General features: G+C 58.5%; 1 long non-coding RNA gene across 2 annotated transcripts; it reads right to left on the reverse strand.

Annotated features, from left to right (window-relative positions):
- Nucleotides 1-633: 633 nt before the first annotated feature.
- On the reverse strand, nt 634-1,671 carry LOC135408122 (uncharacterized). 2 transcript variants are annotated; one of them, XR_010427260.1, is made up of 3 exons: nt 1,565-1,671; nt 1,184-1,308; nt 634-659 (listed from the first exon to the last, which is right to left on the reverse strand). It is a non-coding gene; the product is annotated as an uncharacterized LOC135408122 (long non-coding RNA). The 2 variants fall into 2 exon arrangements; XR_010427261.1 differs by having other exon boundaries at nt 646-656.
- Nucleotides 1,672-20,162: the final 18,491 nt, after the last annotated feature.

The raw sequence follows: 20,162 nt of genomic DNA on the forward strand, positions 1-20,162 counted from the left end.
TGCCTGTGTCCCAGACTGGTCCGGGGATCTGAGGCCCTTCCCAAGAAAATCTCGGTGCCGGCGTGAAGGGCCAGAGATCCCTTGGAGCCACGGGAGAGCAGGCACAGAGTCCCTCCTGGGGGGGGCAATTTTCCTGTCTGAAATCAGCTCTTCAAAGAAACTTCTAAGACTCAGTTGGTGAGTTTTAGAAGCCAGGCATTCCTACACACTGTGAGATATTTTAAAAGCTTACTGAGTGAAAAAACAAAGCTTTTATCAGTGACATCTGATCTCAAACAGACAGCTCCTTTCTCCTTTCAGTACAAAATTATTTTCATGGAATCATTTAATAGGAAGTGCCCAGGAACCCCAGACTGTGCTTTCCAGAACAGAAAATAAACAGAGGGAAGGAGCTTTGCACAAGTGTAACATACCCCAGAACACACCTGACTTTAGTTTTACTCTGTATGTTCAAATATAGCAGAAGACAAAAACTCCAGCAGGAGAGCTGGCACATTACCCATGGTACCCTGAAAGTCCACCTTAAGAGACCTGGAGAAAAATCGCAGTTGTGCGAGTCCCTTTTGCCTGCAGATGTCTGGGGATCCTCTCCATCCACCTCGTGCTCTCCCAACAGCAGAAAGGGGAACCTCAGGGACACGGTGTCACTCGACATCCTGCTGAGAGAACAAGGAAACCTTTAGCATAAAGGGGAGTTGGAATCTAAAACTTCCTTTCCTGGGAGCTTTGTGAAGCCTGCAACCAAGAGGGGGGAAATTTGCATCTCCTTTGGTGCAGGTGTCAACAGAGGCCAACAGAGCTTTCACCTTTTTCAGACCACTGTGCCCTTTTTGGCTCCCTGGCAGCTCCAATGGCACCAGAACCCCCTTCCTGCACACCCACGGGTGTCACACACAGGCACCCACACACCTTTGCTCCAGCCCACACGGGGCCAACATTTCCTCAGCATGGACATCCCAAGGGGAGTATTTTTGCTAGAGAGCACAGCAACCCCCCTGTCCTCACAAACTGCCTCCCTGCAAAAAAAAGGAATAATTTCTCCTGGACACTCCTCCCACAGTCAAGGGCTTTTCAAATGTGCTCAGGGTCCCTCCCAGCTTCTGCCTGTCCTTGCATTTAAAGGCATGGGCATGTTTCAACAGCAAACCCAGCTCCTCACTGGCAGTATAAGCCCTGCTCTCACCTGGACAGACTCCCGGGCTCGGCACAGCTGTGGCTCATGGAGCAGCTTCCCAAGGCCCTTCTCTCTCCCAGCAGGAAGCACAACTCGCCTCCACTCCCCAGCACCAGGGGAAACCACGAGCCAGGCTGGAAACTGACACACAACGAGCAAAAAGCATTAATGCAGCACCAAAAAAACAAGTTAAAGAAGTCTTTGTCTCATAACCCTGCACGGGGAAAGGCTTTGGGATTCCGAGGCAATCCCTGAGACACCCAGAGAGCAACAGCCCCGCAGCCCTGCCACGGCTCCCCCGGGGTCACCCGGCAGGTAAGGGGCTTACCCGGCCCCCGCTGCCCAGCACAAGGCGCCCCTAAACGCCCCCCGGCTCCCCCGGTCCATAACCCAGCGGCCAAGGCGCTCTCCCCTCCGCAGCCCGGGCAGCAGCGAGGCCGCACCCTCAGCCCTCACACACAACCGACCGCACCCGCCCCGCCGGCCCTTTATACCGCGGGCCGGCAGCGCTGCCCAATCAGCGCTCGAGCGCCGCCGCCCAATCCCAGCCCGCCTGGCCCTGCGGCCCCGCCCCGCCCGCTCAGCTGAGGGAGATCGGGAACTGGGGACAGGAACCTGCTGCTGGGGGAGAGCCTGGAGATGGAATTGCACACGGGCACCTGAAACCCAGGCGATTTGCTTGCCTTGGCAAGGCCCTGTCACAGGAAATCTTGCTCCCAGTCACAGGAAATCTCTGTTTCCCTGCCCATCCCTGGAGACAGGTGGCCCCTAAAATGCCCGGCAATCAGGAAGCACAGGCTGGAGGAGCTGGCAGGACCCAGTGGCCATGTGTGCTGTGTGACACCGTGTCCTGCAGCCCCACGGACCTGCACAGCAGGGACAGGTCCTGGCAGCGTTTCAGTGCCGAGGCCAAAGCTGGGGCTCAGGGACAGCTGGGGCACGTGGCAGCTCTGGGAATCTCTGCCATGGATGGCTGGGCATTCCAGGACTGCCTGCTGGGCAAAGGAGCTTCTCTGCAGACTGTGGAACCAACAGGTCTCGGACTGTAAGAAGCCAGAACTGCTGCAGGACTGTAGAGGAATCTGGGTCAGAAGAGACAGTTCAAGGTCTCTAAGTGTGACCTCCTGCTCAGGCCACAGCCACCAATGGGATCGGACCGGGCTGCTCAGGGAGGGATCCAGTCATGGTTTGAAACATTCCACGGATGGGGATACAACAACCTCCCCAGGCAACCCGTTCCATGAGCGACTGTCCTGACAAAATACCTCCCCTCCTATGCGGTTGGCAGCAACAGCTGGGCTGGCAGGAGCAGAACCTCCCTGCTGGGCCATTCCCCAGCAGCCCAAATGCCCTGCACAGGGCTTGGTGCGGAGGCCTGGGCGGCTCATTCCTACAGCTGGGCATTTTAGGAGCTGCCCTTGCCCCGTCACTGCCAAGTCCCTCTGGCAGTGGTGCAGCTCCTCAGCTGGAGTGCCTCTGAGGGACCCCCGGCCATGTTTCCCAGCAGCTGAAGGAAGGGAGGGTCACCCCCCAAGCTGGGCTGCCTTTCTCTCGCTGCCTTTTCCCCACCTTTACACCGCAGTGACAAGAGCTGCACTTTCCCAGGGAACGGGGCAGTGACAGGGCAGAGCAGCAGGCAGGAACCCCCTTCTTTTCTGCAGGCCAATGACTAACTGTGTGTGAAAGGACAGCGACTCTGGTACCAACTCCACCTCCCACTTCTTGTCACAGATCGATCTGAGGCACTTGTCAGGTCAATACCTGCTCTTTTCAGGAGCATCAGGCTTTTGTTCAGTGTCCTCATTGTAGCCCATGAATCCCTCTAGGTGTTAAATCAGCCTCTCTGTCCTGATTCTTCTCATGAAGAATTAGCATTTAATGAGATATACAAATTATCCTGAGAGGGTCTATGTTACAAGCTCAGTTTGGCAGTGTTGCTATCCTGAAAAGTGTGGAACAGTGACTGTCAGTTCTCCTTATGCTGCTCTTAAACACCATCCCTACATTCCCAGGAGAACTCTGGAGGGAGAGACAGAGAGTTTAGAACATGAAACCTTGGCATTGCAATTGTTATTTCTAAGGATGTGTTTCTATCTGATACAGTTGTTGGGGTGATTACTCTGGAGAGTGTTTTGTACCTCAGGCAGTAAGTCTGGTGTATCAGCCTCCTCGTGAGCAGGAACCAGCAGGTTCCCCAAAGGAATGTTCTGTCAGACTCTGTCAAACACAGCACGGAGGTGAGCAGGAGTGGTGCTTGTGCACAGCTGAAGTGAAGCACCCTTGGATTCGAACTGCTCTGGGAGATCTTTGTTGAGATGGGTATTTCTGCACAGCTTCTTGTGACATGTTGAATTTAGAGATGAGCTGATAAAGGCAGTGACACTGTTCTGTCATCACTGAGCTTTTGAGGATTTCAAACCCCTTCCTCTTAAGTCGGGGGCTCGTTGCCGGGGGTCCGTGCTCGGGGGTTTGTTCCCGGGGCTCGTTGCCGGGTCCCGCCCGTGCCCGCTGCGGGTCCTGGCCGGTGCCGCCTCTCGCCCGGCAGGCGGAGTGGGGGCCCCGCGGCGGGAGGACCGAGGTGGGATTGGGGCTGGGACCCCCCCAGGGAACGGGACACGGTCCCGCTCGGGCCGGGGGAGCCGGGGCTGTGCCTTGGCACGGGAGAGCGGTGACCCCGGTGGGCACGACCGGGACTGCAGCCCCGGGGCGCGACCCAAAAGCGGGGGATGGACCCCAAAGCACGGCTGGGATCAGAGAGTGTGTCGTGGGTGGCCATAACCACTTGTCCCTCCCGCAGTCCTCGGCCCTGTCGGTCAAGTCCTGCAGTGCGGACTCGCCGTTCCCGGTAGCCGGAGAGGGCTCCCAGCCCCGGGCAGCCCCAACGCCCCTAAATCCCGCAGCTCCTGCTCCCGATCCCGGGGTGCCGGGTCTTCTCGTCCCGCCCCTGCCGCAGGTATCTGTACGAGTACGCCAGCAGCTACAGCCAGGCGCCTCTGCCTGTGCTCCTGGGCTCCACCAGGACCTTCCTCTCCATGGTCTCCACCTGCTGCATCTCCCCTGCACCCAGCACCTGCTTCCTGAAGGAGGTGACACCCCTGGCACCAGTGGGCTCATCTCCGTGCTGCTCCTTGGCAATCCAGGCGAACCAATGACGCCTGCTTCCAAATTGCCAGCCACTCCCCCATACCACCACAGTGATCCTCAGATCTCAATTCAATCAGACAAGACTCGACACATAAGGAGCGAAAATGGACATGAACTCTCCCATAAATGCATAAAGCTACTTTATTTTCAGTATACATTTCATTTTGAAAAATATAAATGCTAAAGTATCTCATCATCTTCATCTTTTGATTCACAAAAGTCACAATAGAGAGCTTCATAAAACTCTAAAATACTATAATGTTATAAAGAATTTCATGGTTTATATTACTGGAAAAAAAAAATCACTTTAATAATATTTGAAACGTTTTCCGCTTTTTTCCTTTTTGTTCCACCATCCTGATCCACTTCATTTCATCCCAAGTTTTCATTCTCTCCTCCAAAGCAAATACAGACTTAGGAGAATTAAAAACAATAATAAAAGTAGCTGAAAGTGCTGTTGATTCAAAATACAAATACAAATACAAAGGTGTATCAGCAGGCCAGAGGCTGGTGGCCACCGTGTTCCCGGAGCTGGGACAAAGCTGGCTGTGGCTGGTGGCCGTCGGGGTCCCACCGGGAGCTGGGACCTTGGATTTGTGAGGGGAAGGTCGTTGTTGACGGCCGACTCTGATCTCAGAGGGCTTTGGGTCAGCCTCCACACCTATTCCCTGAAGCGCCCACCCAGGCTTTTCCTACGAAATACCCAATTTGGATTGAGCTGCTCCTCTTCAGGCCTTTTCCCATGTCTCTCGAGCCTTTTCAGAGTAGGTTTCAGCTGCGTTCCTGTGACACACAACACAGCTTTCATGGAAACGGAAGCGAAGACCCCTTGAGAGTGAGCGGGGGATGTACGGAGGTGACGGCTCCTTCGTGGGAACAGATGCTAAAATTTGGCATTTAAGGTCTCAGCACAATCAGAAAATCCTCTCGACTTCACCAACAGGAACTTTGGTTTCACAAGGACCAAGCGGCAGCACGTGCCCTTCCTCTGCAGTGGGGTTGCCTCCATCAGGGAATTCAACTGGACAGCTCAGGGATTCTTTCTTCTTTTAATTTTTGGACGAAGCTTTTAGTGTGTTCCCTCATGTCCCCAGCGTCCTCCTCTAAACCCGACACAAATGAGAATTCCTCGCAGGGAAAAGGTGCCAGCACAGAAAGTCCAGGTTGGCCAGAGAGTGCCCAGGCTGCGCCACACACTGCACCTGAAAGCCAAACCTCACAAGCTTTCTGTCCCAGGAAAAGAAGACTGCTGCTGTCACACTTTGGTCAGCCCCGCCCCGCCATTACCGGCCACCCGATACAAATCCGATCCAAATGAGGATTCCTTGCAGGGAAAAGGTGCCAGCACAGAAAGTCCAGGTTGGCCAGAGAATGCCCAGGCTGTGCCACACACTGCACCTGAAAGCCAAACCTCACAAGCTTTCTGTCCCGGGAAACAGAGCTGCTGTCCCCCCTTTGGTCAGCCCCGCCCCGCCATTTTAGCAGCCCCCCCAAAACCCCATCCAAATGAGGATTCCTCGCAGGGAAAAGGTGCCAGCACAGAAAGCCCTGCCTGCCCACAGAGTGTCCAGGCAGCGCCACACACTGCACCTGAAAGCCAAACTTCACAAGCTTTCTGTCCCGGGAAACAGGGCTGCTGTCCCCCCTTTGGTCAGCCCCGCCCCGCCATTTTAGCAGCCCCCCCAAAACCCGATCCAAATGAGGATTCCTCGCAGGGAAAAGGTGCCAGCACAGAAAGGTCTGCCTGCTCACGGACACCCCAGTCTGCGCCACACACTGCACCTGAAAGCCAAACCTCACAAGCTTTCTGTCCCGGGAAACAGGGCTGCTGTCCCCCCTTTGGTCAGCCCCGCCCCGCCATTGCCGGCCACCAGATCCAAACCCGATGCAAATGAGGATTCCTCGCAGGGAAAAGGGGCCAGCACAGAAAGCCCTGCCTGCTCACGGACACCCCAGGCTGCGCCACACACTGCACCTGAAATCCAAACCTCACAAGCTCTCTGTCCTGGGAAAAGAAGGCTGCTGCTGTCACATTTGGTCAGCCCCGCCCCGCCATTGCCGGCCACCCGATACAAATCCGATCCAAATGAGGATCCCTCGCAGGGAAAAGGTGCCAGCACAGAAAGTCCAGGTTGGCCAGAGAGTGCCCAGGCTGTGCCACACACTGCACCTGAAAGCCAAACCTCACAAGCTTTCTGTCCCGGGAAACAGGGCTACTGTTCCCCCCTTTGATCAGCCCCGCCCCGCCATTTTAGCAGCCCCCCCAAAACCCGATCCAAATGAGGATTCCTCGCAGGGAAAAGGTGCCAGCACAGAAAGCCCTGGCTGCCCACAGAGTGCCCAGGCTGCGCCACACACTGCACCTGAAAGCCAAACCTCACAAGCTTTCTGTCCCGGGAAACAGGGTTGCTGTCCCCCCTTTGGTCAGCCCCGCCCCGCCATTGCCGGCCACCCGATCCAAACCCGATGCAAATGAGGATTCCTCGCAGGGAAAAGGTGCCAGCACAGAAAACCCTGCCTGCTCACGGACACCCCAGGCTGCGCCACACACTGCATCTGAAAGCCAAACTTCACAAGCTTTCTGTCCCGGGAAACAGGGCTGCTGTCCCCCCTTTGGTCAGCCCCGCCCCGCCATTTTAGCAGCCCCCCCAAAACCCGATCCAAATGAGGATTCCTCGCAGGGAAAAGGTGCCAGCACAGAAAGGTCTGCCTGCTCACGGACACCCCAGGCTGCGCCACACACTGCACCTGAAAGCCAAACCTCACAAGCTTTCTGTCCCGGGAAAAGAAGACTGCTGCTGTCCCCCCTTTGCTCAGCCCCGCCCCGCCATTTTAGCAGCCCCCCCAAAACCCGATCCAAATGAGGAATCCTTGCAGGGAAAAGGTGCCAGCACAGAAAACCCTGCCTGCCCACAGAGTGCCCAGGCTGCACCACACACTGCACCTGAAAGCCAAACCTCACAAGCTTTCTGTCCCGGGAAAAGAAGACTGCTGCTGTCCCCCCTTTGGTCAGCCCCGCCCCGCCATTGCCGGCCACCCGATCCAAACCCGATCCAAATGAGGATTCCTCGCAGGGAAAAGGTGCCAGCACAGAAAGCCCTGCCTGCCCACAGAGTGCCCAGGCTGCGCCACACACTGCACCTAAAAGCCAAACCTCACAAGCTTTCTGTCCCGGGAAACAGGGCTGCTGTCCCCCCTTTGGTCAGCCCCGCCCCGCCACTGCCGGCCACCCGATCCAAACCCGATGCAAATGAGGATTCCTTGCAGGGAAAAGGTGCCAGCACAGAAAGTCCAGGTTGGCCACAGAGTGCCCAGGCTGTGCCACACACTGCACCTGAAAGCCAAACCTCACAAGCTTTCTGTCCCGGGAAACAGGGCTACTGTTCCCCCCTTTGATCAGCCCCGCCCCGCCATTTTAGCAGCCCCCCCAAAACCCGATCCAAATGAGGATTCCTTGCAGGGAAAAGGTGCCAGCACAGAAAGCCCTGCCTGCCCACAGAGTGCCCAGGCTGCGCCACACACTGCACCTGAAAGCCAAACCTCACAAGCTTTCTGTCCCGGGAAAAGAAGACTGCTGCTGTCCCCCCTTTGGTCAGCCCCGCCCCGCCATTGCCGGCCACCCGATCCAAACCCGATCCAAATGAGGATTCCTCGCAGGGAAAAGGTGCCAGCACAGAAAGCCCTGGCTGCCCACAGAGTGCCCAGGCTGCGCCACACACTGCACCTGAAAGCCAAACCTCACAAGCTTTCTGTCCCGGGAAACAGGGTTGCTGTCCCCCCTTTGGTCAGCCCCGCCCCGCCATTGCCGGCCACCCGATCCAAACCCGATGCAAATGAGGATTCCTCGCAGGGAAAAGGTGCCAGCACAGAAAGCCCTGCCTGCTCACGGACACCCCAGGCTGCGCCACACACTGCACCTGAAAGCCAAACTTCACAAGCTTTCTGTCCCGGGAAACAGAGCTGCTGTCCCCCCTTTGGTCAGCCCCGCCCCGCCATTTTAGCAGCCCCCCCAAAACCCGATGCAAATGAGGATTCCTCGCAGGGAAAAGGTGCCAGCACAGAAAGCCCTGCCTGCCCACAGAGTGTCCAGGCAGTGCCACACACTGCACCTGAAAGCCAAACCTCACAAGCTTTCTGTCCCGGGAAACAGGGCTGCTGTCCCCCCCTTTGGTCAGCCCCGCCCCGCCATTTTAGCAGCCCCCCCAAAACCCGATCCAAATGAGGAATACTTGCAGGGAAAATGTGCCAGCACAGAAAACCCTGCCTGCCCACAGAGTGCCCAGGCTGCACCACACACTGCACCTGAAAGCCAAACCTCACAAGCTTTCTGTCCCGGGAAAAGAAGACTGCTGCTGTCCCCCCTTTGGTCAGCCCCGCCCCGCCATTGCCGGCCACCCGATCCAAACCCGATCCAAATGAGGATTCCTCGCAGGGAAAAGGTGCCAGCACAGAAAGCCCTGCCTGCCCACAGAGTGCCCAGGCTGCGCCACACACTGCACCTAAAAGCCAAACCTCACAAGCTTTCTGTCCCGGGAAACAGGGTTGCTGTCCCCCCCTTTGGTCAGCCCCGCCCCGCCATTGCCGGCAACCCGATCCAGACCCGATCCAAATGAGGATTCCTCGCAGGGAAAAGGTGCCAGCACAGAAAGCCCTGCCTGCCCACAGAGTGCCCAGGCTGCGCCACACACTGCACCTGAAAGCCAAACCTCACAAGCTTTCTGTCCCGGGAAACAGGGCTGCTGTCCCCCCTTTGGTCAGCCCCGCCCCGCCATTGCCGGCCACCCGATCCAAACCCGATGCAAATGAGGATTCCTTGCAGGGAAAAGGTGCCAGCACAGAAAGTCCAGGTTGGCCAGAGAATGCCCAGGCTGTGCCACACACTGCACCTGAAAGCCAAACTTCACAAGCTTTCTGTCCCGGGAAACAGAGGTGCTGTCCCCCCTTTGATCAGCCCCGCCCCGCCATTTTAGCAGCCCCCCCAAAACCCGATCCAAATGAGGATTCCTCGCAGGGAAAAGGTGCCAGCACAGAAAGGTCTGCCTGCTCACGGACACCCCAGGCTGCGCCACACACTGCACCTGAAAGCCAAACTTCACAAGCTTTCTGTCCCGGGAAACAGGGCTGCTGTCCCCCCTTTGGTCAGCCCCGCCCCGCCATTGCCGGCCACCCGATCCAAACCCGATCCAAATGAGGATTCCTCGCAGGGAAAAGGTGCCAGCACAGAAAGCCCTGCCTGCTCACGGACACCCCAGGCTGCGCCACACACTGCACCTGAAAGCCAAACCTCACAAGCTTTCTGTCCCGGGAAAAGAAGACTGCTGCTGTCCCCCCTTTGGTCAGCCCCGCCCCGCCATTGCCGGCCACCCGATCCAAACCCGATGCAAATGAGGATTCCTTGCAGGGAAAAGGTGCCAGCACAGAAAGTCCAGGTTGGCCACAGAGTGCCCAGGCTGTGCCACACACTGCACCTGAAAGCCAAACCTCACAAGCTTTCTGTCCCGGGAAACAGGGCTACTGTTCCCCCCTTTGATCAGTCCCGCCCCGCCATTTTAGCAGCCCCCCCAAAACCCGATCCAAATGAGGATTCCTCGCAGGGAAAAGGTGCCAGCACAGAAAGCCCTGCCTGCCCACAGAGTGCCCAGGCTGCGCCACACACTGCACCTGAAAGCCAAACCTCACAAGCTTTCTGTCCCGGGAAAAGAAGACTGCTGCTGTCCCCCCTTTGGTCAGCCCCGCCCCGCCATTGCCGGCCACCCGATCCAAACCCGATCCAAATGAGGATTCCTCGCAGGGAAAAGGTGCCAGCACAGAAAGCCCTGCCTGCCCACAGAGTGCCCAGGCTGCGCCACACACTGCACCTGAAAGCCAAACCTCACAAGCTTTCTGTCCCGGGAAACAGGGTTGCTGTCCCCCCTTTGGTCAGCCCCGCCCCGCCATTGCCGGCCACCCGATCCAAACCCGATCCAAATGAGGATTCCTCGCAGGGAAAAGGTGCCAGCACAGAAAGCCCTGCCTGCTCACGGACACCCCAGGCTGCGCCACACACTGCACCTGAAAGCCAAACTTCACAAGCTTTCTGTCCCGGGAAACAGGGCTGCTGTCCCCCCTTTGGTCAGCCCCGCCCCGCCATTTTAGCAGCCCCCCCAAAACCCGATGCAAATGAGGATTCCTCGCAGGGAAAAGGTGCCAGCACAGAAAGCCCTGGCTGCCCACAAAGTGCCCAGGCTGTGCCACACACTGCACCTGAAAGCCAAACCTCACAAGCTTTCTGTCCCGGGAAACAGGGCTGCTGTCCCCCGTTTGGTCAGCCCCGCCCCGCCATTTTAGCAGCTCCCCCAAAACCCAATCTAAATGAGGATTCCTCGCAGGGAAAAGGTGCCAGCACAGAAAGGTCTGCCAGCCCACAGAGTGCCCAGGCTGCACCACACACTGCACCTGAAAGCCAAACCTCACAAGCTTTCTGTCCCGGGAAAAGAAGACTGCTGCTGTCCCCCCTTTGGTCAGCCCCGCCCCGCCATTGCCGGCCACCCGATCCAAACCCGATCCAAATGAGGATTCCTCGCAGGGAAAAGGTGCCAGCACAGAAAGCCCTGCCTGCTCACGGACACCCCAGGCTGCGCCACACACTGCACCTGAAAGCCAAACTTCACAAGCTTTCTGTCCCGGGAAGCAGGGCTGCTGTCCCCCCTTTGGTCATCCCCGCCCCGCCATTTTAGCAGCCCCCCCAAAACCCCATCCAAATGAGGATTCCTCGCAGGGAAAAGGTGCCAGCACAGAAAGCCCTGCCTGCCCACAGAGTGCCCAGGCTGCGCCACACACTGCACCTGAAAGCCAAACCTCACAAGCTTTCTGTCCCGGGAAAAGAAGACTGCTGCTGTCCCCCCTTTGCTCAGCCCCGCCCCGCCATTGCCGGCCACCCGATCCAAACCCGATCCAAATGAGGATTCCTCGCAGGGAAAAGGTGCCAGCACAGAAAGCCCTGCCTGCTCACGGACACCCCAGGCTGCGCCACACACTGCACCTGAAAGCCAAACCTCACAAGCTTTCTGTCCCGGGAAAAGAAGACTGCTGCTGTCCCCCCTTTGGTCAGCCCCGCCCCGCCATTGCCGGCCACCCGATCCAAACCCGATGCAAATGAGGATTCCTTGCAGGGAAAAGGTGCCAGCACAGAAAGTCCAGGTTGGCCAGAGAGTGCCCAGGCTGTGCCACACACTGCACCTGAAAGCCAAACCTCACAAGCTTTCTGTCCCGGGAAACAGGGCTACTGTTCCCCCGTTTGGTCAGCCCAGCCCCGCCATTTTAGCAGCCCCCCCAAAACCCGATCCAAATGAGGATTCCTCGCAGGGAAAAGGTGCCAGCACAGAAAGCCCTGCCTGCTCACGGACACCCCAGGCTGCGCCACACACTGCACCTGAAAGCCAAACCTCACAAGCTTTCTGTCCCGGGAAACAGGGCTGCTGTCCCCCCTTTGGTCAGCCCCGCCCCGCCATTGCCGGCCACCCGATCCAAACCCGATCCAAATGAGGATTCCTCGCAGGGAAAAGGTGCCAGCACAGAAAACCCTGCCTGCCCACAGAGTGCCCAGGCTGCACCACACACTGCACCTGAAAGCCAAACCTCACAAGCTTTCTGTCCCGGGAAAAGAAGACTGCTGCTGTCCCCCCTTTGGTCAGCCCCGCCCCGCCATTGCCGGCCACCCGATCCAAACCCGATCCAAATGAGGATTCCTCGCAGGGAAAAGGTGCCAGCACAGAAAGTCCAGGTTGGCCAGAGAGTGCCCAGGCTGTGCCACACACTGCACCTGAAAGCCAAACCTCACAAGCTTTCTGTCCCGGGAAACAGAGCTGCTGTCCCCCCTTTGATCAGCCCCGCCCCGCCATTTTAGCAGCCCCCCCAAAACCCTATCCAAATGAGGATTCCTCGCAGGGAAAAGGTGCCAGCACAGAAAGCCCTGCCTGCTCACGGACACCCCAGGTTGCGCCACACACTGCACCTGAAAGCCAAACTTCACAAGCTTTCTGTCCCGGGAAACAGGGCTGCTGTCCCCCCTTTGGTCAGCCCCGCCCCGCCATTTTAGCAGCCCCCCCAAAACCCCATCCAAATGAGGATTCCTCGCAGGGAAAAGGTGCCAGCACAGAAAGCCCTGCCTGCTCACGGACACCCCAGGCTGCGCCACACACTGCACCTGAAAGCCAAACTTCACAAGCTTTCTGTCCCGGGAAACAGGGCTGCTGTCCCCCCTTTGGTCAGCCCCGCCCCGCCATTTTAGCAGCCCCCCCAAAACCCCATCCAAATGAGGATTCCTCGCAGGGAAAAGGTGCCAGCACAGAAAGCCCTGCCTGCCCACAGAGTGCCCAGGCTGCGCCACACACTGCACCTGAAAGCCAAACTTCACAAGCTTTCTGTCCCGGGAAACAGGGCTGCTGTCCCCCCTTTGGTCAGCCCCGCCCCGCCACTGCCGGCCACCCGATCCAAACCCGATGCAAATGAGGATTCCTTGCAGGGAAAAGGTGCCAGCACAGAAAGTCCAGGTTGGCCACAGAGTGCCCAGGCTGTGCCACACACTGCACCTGAAAGCCAAACCTCACAAGCTTTCTGTCCCGGGAAACAGGGCTACTGTTCCCCCCTTTGATCAGCCCCGCCCCGCCATTTTAGCAGCCCCCCCAAAACCCGATCCAAATGAGGATTCCTTGCAGGGAAAAGGTGCCAGCACAGAAAGCCCTGCCTGCCCACAGAGTGCCCAGGCTGCGCCACACACTGCACCTGAAAGCCAAACCTCACAAGCTTTCTGTCCCGGGAAAAGAAGACTGCTGCTGTCCCCCCTTTGGTCAGCCCCGCCCCGCCATTGCCGGCCACCCGATCCAAACCCGATCCAAATGAGGATTCCTCGCAGGGAAAAGGTGCCAGCACAGAAAGCCCTGGCTGCCCACAGAGTGCCCAGGCTGCGCCACACACTGCACCTGAAAGCCAAACCTCACAAGCTTTCTGTCCCGGGAAACAAGGTTGCTGTCCCCCCTTTGGTCAGCCCCGCCCCGCCATTGCCGGCCACCCGATCCAAACCCGATGCAAATGAGGATTCCTCGCAGGGAAAAGGTGCCAGCACAGAAAGCCCTGCCTGCTCACGGACACCCCAGGCTGCGCCACACACTGCACCTGAAAGCCAAACTTCACAAGCTTTCTGTCCCGGGAAACAGGGCTGCTGTCCCCCCTTTGGTCAGCCCCGCCCCGCCATTTTAGCAGCCCCCCCAAAACCCGATGCAAATGAGGATTCCTCGCAGGGAAAAGGTGCCAGCACAGAAAGCCCTGGCTGCCCACAAAGTGCCCAGGCTGCGCCACACACTGCACCTGAAAGCCAAACCTCACAAGCTTTCTGTCCCGGGAAACAGGGCTGCTGTCCCCCCTTTGGTCAGCCCCGCCCCGCCATTTTAGCAGCCCCCCCAAAACCCGATCCAAATGAGGATTCCTCGCAGGGAAAAGGTGCCAGCACAGAAAGGTCTGCCTGCTCACGGACACCCCAGTCTGCGCCACACACTGCACCTGAAAGCCAAACCTCACAAGCTTTCTGTCCCGGGAAACAGGGCTGCTGTCCCCCCCTTGGTCAGCCCCGCCCCGCCATTGCCGGCCACCCGATCCAAACCCGATGCAAATAAGGATTCCTCGCAGGGAAAAGGTGCCAGCACAGAAAGCCCTGCCTGCTCACGGACACCCCAGGCTGCGCCACACACTGCACCTGAAATCCAAACCTCACAAGCTCTCTGTCCTGGGAAAAGAAGGCTGCTGCTGTCACATTTGGTCAGCCCCGCCCCGCCATTGCCGGCCACCCGATACAAATCCGATCCAAATGAGGATTCCTCGCAGGGAAAAGGTGCCAGCACAGAAAGTCCAGGTTGGCCAGAGAGTGCCCAGGCTGTGCCACACACTGCACCTGAAAGCCAAACCTCACAAGCTTTCTGTCCCGGGAAACAGAGCTGCTGTCCCCCCTTTGATCAGCCCCGCCCCGCCATTTTAGCAACCCCCCAAAACCCTATCCAAATGAGGATTCCTCGCAGGGAAAAGGTGCCAGCACAGAAAGCCCTGCCTGCTCACGGACACCCCAGGCTGCGCCACACACTGCACCTGAAAGCCAAACTTCACAAGCTTTCTGTCCCGGGAAACAGGGCTGCTGTCCCCCCTTTGGTCAGCCCCGCCCCGCCATTTTAGCAGCCCCCCCAAAACCCCATCCAAATGAGGATTCCTCGCAGGGAAAAGGTGCCAGCACAGAAAGGTCTGCCTGCTCACGGACACCCCAGGCTGCGCCACACACTGCACCTGAAAGCCAAACCTCACAAGCTTTCTGTCCCGGGAAAAGAAGACTGCTGCTGTCCCCCCTTTGGTCAGCCCCGCCCCGCCATTGCCGGCCACCCGATCCAAACCCGATGCAAATGAGGATTCCTCGCAGGGAAAAGGTGCCAGCACAGAAAGCCCTGCCTGCCCACAGAGTGTCCAGGCAGCGCCACACACTGCACCTGAAAGCCAAACCTCACAAGCTTTCTGTCCCGGGAAACAGGGCTGCTGTCCCCCCCTTTGGTCAGCCCCGCCCCGCCATTTTAGCAGCCCCCCCAAAACCCGATCCAAATGAGGAATCCTTGCAGGGAAAAGGTGCCAGCACAGAAAACCCTGCCTGCCCACAGAGTGCCCAGGCTGCACCACACACTGCACCTGAAAGCCAAACCTCACAAGCTTTCTGTCCCGGGAAAAGAAGACTGCTGCTGTCCCCCCTTTGGTCAGCCCCGCCCCGCCATTGCCGGCCACCCGATCCAAACCCGATGCAAATGAGGATTCCTTGCAGGGAAAAGGTGCCAGCACAGAAAGTCCAGGTTGGCCAGAGAATGCCCAGGCTGTGCCACACACTGCACCTGAAAGCCAAACTTCAAAAGCTTTCTGTCCCGGGAAACAGAGGTGCTGTCCCCCCTTTGATCAGCCCCGCCCCGCCATTTTAGCAGCCCCCCCAAAACCCGATCCAAATGAGGATTCCTCGCAGGGAAAAGGTGCCAGCACAGAAAGGTCTGCCTGCTCACGGACACCCCAGGCTGCGCCACACACTGCACCTGAAAGCCAAACTTCACAAGCTTTCTGTCCCGGGAAACAGGGCTGCTGTCCCCCCTTTGGTCAGCCCCGCCCCGCCATTGCCGGCCACCCGATCCAAACCCGATCCAAATGAGGATTCCTCGCAGGGAAAAGGTGCCAGCACAGAAAGCCCTGCCTGCTCACGGACACCCCAGGCTGCGCCACACACTGCACCTGAAAGCCAAACCTCACAAGCTTTCTGTCCCGGGAAAAGAAGACTGCTGCTGTCCCCCCTTTGGTCAGCCCCGCCCCGCCATTGCCGGCCACCCGATCCAAACCCGATGCAAATGAGGATTCCTTGCAGGGAAAAGGTGCCAGCACAGAAAGTCCAGGTTGGCCACAGAGTGCCCAGGCTGTGCCACACACTGCACCTGAAAGCCAAACCTCACAAGCTTTCTGTCCCGGGAAACAGGGCTACTGTTCCCCCCTTTGATCAGTCCCGCCCCGCCATTTTAGCAGCCCCCCCAAAACCCGATCCAAATGAGGATTCCTCGCAGGGAAAAGGTGCCAGCACAGAAAGCCCTGCCTGCCCACAGAGTGCCCAGGCTGCGCCACACACTGCACCTGAAAGCCAAACCTCACAAGCTTTCTGTCCCGGGAAAAGAAGACTGCTGCTGTCCCCCCTTTGGTCAGCCCCGCCCCGCCATTGCCGGCCACCCGATCCAAACCCGATCCAAATGAGGATTCCTCGCAGGGAAAAGGTGCCAGCACAGAAAGCCCTGCCTGCCCACAGAGTGCCCAGGCTGCGCCACACACTGCACCTGAAAGCCAAACCTCACAAGCTTTCTGTCCCGGGAAACAGGGTTGCTGTCCCCCCTTTGGTCAGCCCCGCCCCGCCATTGCCGGCCACCCGATCCAAACCCTATCCAAATGAGGATTCCTCGCAGGGAAAAGGTGCCAGCACAGAAAGCCCTGCCTGCTCACGGACACCCCAGGTTGCGCCACACACTGCACCTGAAAGCCAAACTTCACAAGGTTTCTGTCCCGGGAAACAGGGCTGCTGTCCCCCCTTTGGTCAGCCCCGCCCCGCCATTTTAGCAGCCCCCCCAAAACCCCATCCAAATGAGGATTCCTCGCAGGGAAAAGGTGCCAGCACAGAAAGGTCTGCCTGCTCACGGACACCCCAGGCTGCGCCACACACTGCACCTGAAAGCCAAACCTCACAAGCTTTCTGTCCCGGGAAACAGGGTTGCTGTCCCCCCCTTTGGTCAGCCCCGCCCCGCCATTGCCGGCCACCCGATCCAAACCCGATCCAAATGAGGATTCCTCGCAGGGAAAAGGTGCCAGCACAGAAAGCCCTGCCTGCTCACGGACACCCCAGGCTGCGCCACACACTGCACCTGAAAGCCAAACCTCACAAGCTTTCTGTCCCGGGAAAAGAAGACTGCTGCTGTCCCCCCTTTGGTCAGCCCCGCCCCGCCATTGCCGGCCACCCGATCCAAACCCGATGCAAATGAGGATTCCTTGCAGGGAAAAGGTGCCAGCACAGAAAGTCCAGGTTGGCCAGAGAGTGCCCAGGCTGTGCCACACACTGCACCTGAAAGCCAAACCTCACAAGCTTTCTGTCCCGGGAAACAGGGCTACTGTTCCCCCCTTTGGTCAGCCCAGCCCCGCCATTTTAGCAGCCCCCCCAAAACCCGATCCAAATGAGGATTCCTCGCAGGGAAAAGGTGCCAGCACAGAAAGCCCTGCCTGCCCACAGAGTGCCCAGGCTGCGCCACACACTGCACCTGAAAGCCAAACCTCACAAGCTTTCTGTCCCGGGAAAAGAAGACTGCTGCTGTCCCCCCTTTGGTCAGCCCCGCCCCGCCATTGCCGGCCACCCGATCCAAACCCGATCCAAATGAGGATTCCTCGCAGGGAAAAGGTGCCAGCACAGAAAGTCCAGGTTGGCCAGAGAGTGCCCAGGCTGTGCCACACACTGCACCTGAAAGCCAAACCTCACAAGCTTTCTGTCCCGGGAAACAGGGCTGCTGTCCCCCTTTGATCAGCCCCGCCCCGCCATTTTAGCAGCCCCCCCAAAACCCTATCCAAATGAGGATTCCTCGCAGGGAAAAGGTGCCAGCACAGAAAGCCCTGCCTGCTCACGGACACCCCAGGCTGCGCCACACACTGCACCTGAAAGCCAAACTTCACAAGCTTTCTGTCCCGGGAAACAGGGCTGCTGTCCCCCCTTTGGTCAGCCCCGCCCCGCCATTTTAGCAGCCCCCCCAAAACCCGATCCAAATGAGGATTCCTCGCAGGGAAAAGGTGCCAGCACAGAAAGCCCTGCCTGCCCACAGAGTGCCCAGGCTGCGCCACACACTGCACCTGAAAGCCAAACCTCACAAGCTTTCTGTCCCGGGAAAAGAAGACTGCTGCTGTCCCCCCTTTGGTCAGCCCCGCCTCGCCATTGCCGGCCACCCGATACAAATCCGATCCAAATGAGGATTCCTTGCAGGGAAAAGGTGCCAGCACAGAAAGTCCAGGTTGGCCAGAGAGTGCCCAGGCTGTGCCACACACTGCACCTGAAAGCCAAACCTCACAAGCTTTCTGTCCCGGGAAACAGAGGTGCTGTCCCCCCTTTGATCAGCCCCGACCCGCCATTTTAGCAGCCCCCCCAAAACCCGATCCAAATGAGGATTACTCGCAGGGAAAAGGTGCCAGCACAGAAAGGTCTGCCTGCTCACGGACACCCCAGGCTGCGCCACACACTGCACCTGAAAGCCAAACCTCACAAGCTTTCTGTCCCGGGAAAAGAAGACTGCTGCTGTCCCCCCTTTGGTCAGCCCCGCCCCGCCATTGCCGGCCACCCGATCCAAACCCGATCCAAATGAGGATTCCTCGCAGGGAAAAGGTGCCAGCACAGAAAGCCCTGCCTGCTCACGGACACCCCAGGCTGCGCCACACACTGCACCTGAAAGCCAAACCTCACAAGCTTTCTGTCCCGGAAAAGAAGACTGCTGCTGTCCCCCCTATGGTCAGCCCCGCCCCGCCATTGCCGGCCACCCGATCCAAACCCGATGCAAATGAGGATTCCTTGCAGGGAAAAGGTGCCAGCACAGAAAGTCCAGGTTGGCCAGAGAGTGCCCAGGCTGTGCCACACACTGCACCTGAAAGCCAAACCTCACAAGCTTTCTGTCCCGGGAAACAGGGCTACTGTTCCCCCGTTTGGTCAGCCCAGCCCCGCCATTTTAGCAGCCCCCCCAAAACCCGATCCAAATGAGGATTCCTCGCAGGGAAAAGGTGCCAGCACAGAAAGCCCTGCCTGCTCACGGACACCCCAGGCTGCGCCACACACTGCACCTGAAAGCCAAACCTCACAAGCTTTCTGTCCCGGGAAACAGGGCTGCTGTCCCCCCTTTGGTCAGCCCCGCCCCGCCATTTTAGCAGCCCCCCCAAAACCCGATCCAAATGAGGATTCCTCGCAGGGAAAAGGTGCCAGCACAGAAAGCCCTGCCTGCTCACGGACACCCCAGGCTGCGCCACACACTGCACCTGAAAGCCAAACCTCACAAGCTTTCTGTCCCGGGAAACAGGGCTGCTGTCCCCCCTTTGGTCAGCCCCGCCCCGCCATTGCCGGCCACCCGATCCAAACCCGATGCAAATGAGGATTCCTCGCAGGGAAAAGGTGCCAGCACAGAAAGCCCTGCCTGTCCACAGAGTGTCCAGGCTGCGCCACACACTGCACCTGAAAGCCAAACCTCACAAGCTTTCTGTCCCGGGAAACAGGGCTGCTGTCCCCCCCTTTGGTCAGCCCCGCCCCGCCATTTTAGCAGCCCCCCCAAAACCCCATCCAAATGAGGATTCCTCGCAGGGAAAAGGTGCCAGCACAGAAAGCCCTGCCTGCTCACAGACACCCCAGGCTGTGCCACACACTGCACCTGAAAGCCAAACCTCACAAGCTTTCTGTCCCGGGAAACAGGGCTGCTGTCCCCCGTTTGGTCAGCCCCGCCCCGCCATTTTAGCAGCTCCCCCAAAACCCGATCCAAATGAGGAATCCTTGCAGGGAAAAGGTGCCAGCACAGAAAACCCTGCCTGCCCACAGAGTGCCCAGGCTGCACCACACACTGCACCTGAAAGCCAAACCTCACAAGCTTTCTGTCCCGGGAAAAGAAGACTGCTGCTGTCCCCCCTTTGGTCAGCCCCGCCCCGCCATTGCCGGCCACCCGATCCAAACCCGATCCAAATGAGGATTCCTCGCAGGGAAAAGGTGCCAGCACAGAAAGTCCAGGTTGGCCAGAGAGTGCCCAGGCTGTGCCACACACTGCACCTGAAAGCCAAACCTCACAAGCTTTCTGTCCCGGGAAACAGAGCTGCTGTCCCCCCTTTGATCAGCCCCGCCCCGCCATTTTAGCAGCCCCCCCAAAACCCCATCCAAATGAGGATTCCTCGCAGGGAAAAGGTGCCAGCACAGAAAGCCCTGCCTGCTCACGGACACCCCAGGTTGCGCCACACACTGCACCTGAAAGCCAAACTTCACAAGCTTTCTGTCCCGGGAAACAGGGCTGCTGTCCCCTCTTTGGTCAGCCCCGCCCCGCCATTTTAGCAGCCCCCCCAAAACCCCATCCAAATGAGGATTCCTCGCAGGGAAAAGGTGCCAGCACAGAAAGGTCTGCCTGCTCACGGACACCCCAGGCTGCGCCACACACTGCACCTGAAAGCCAAACCTCACAAGCTTTCTGTCCCGGGAAACAGGGTTGCTGTCCCCCCCTTTGGTCAGCCCCGCCCCGCCATTTTAGCAGCCCCCCCAAAACCC

This window comes from Pseudopipra pipra, unplaced genomic scaffold (genome assembly GCF_036250125.1).
Source record: "Pseudopipra pipra isolate bDixPip1 unplaced genomic scaffold, bDixPip1.hap1 HAP1_SCAFFOLD_187, whole genome shotgun sequence".
Lineage (NCBI taxonomy): Eukaryota > Metazoa > Chordata > Aves > Passeriformes > Pipridae > Pseudopipra > Pseudopipra pipra.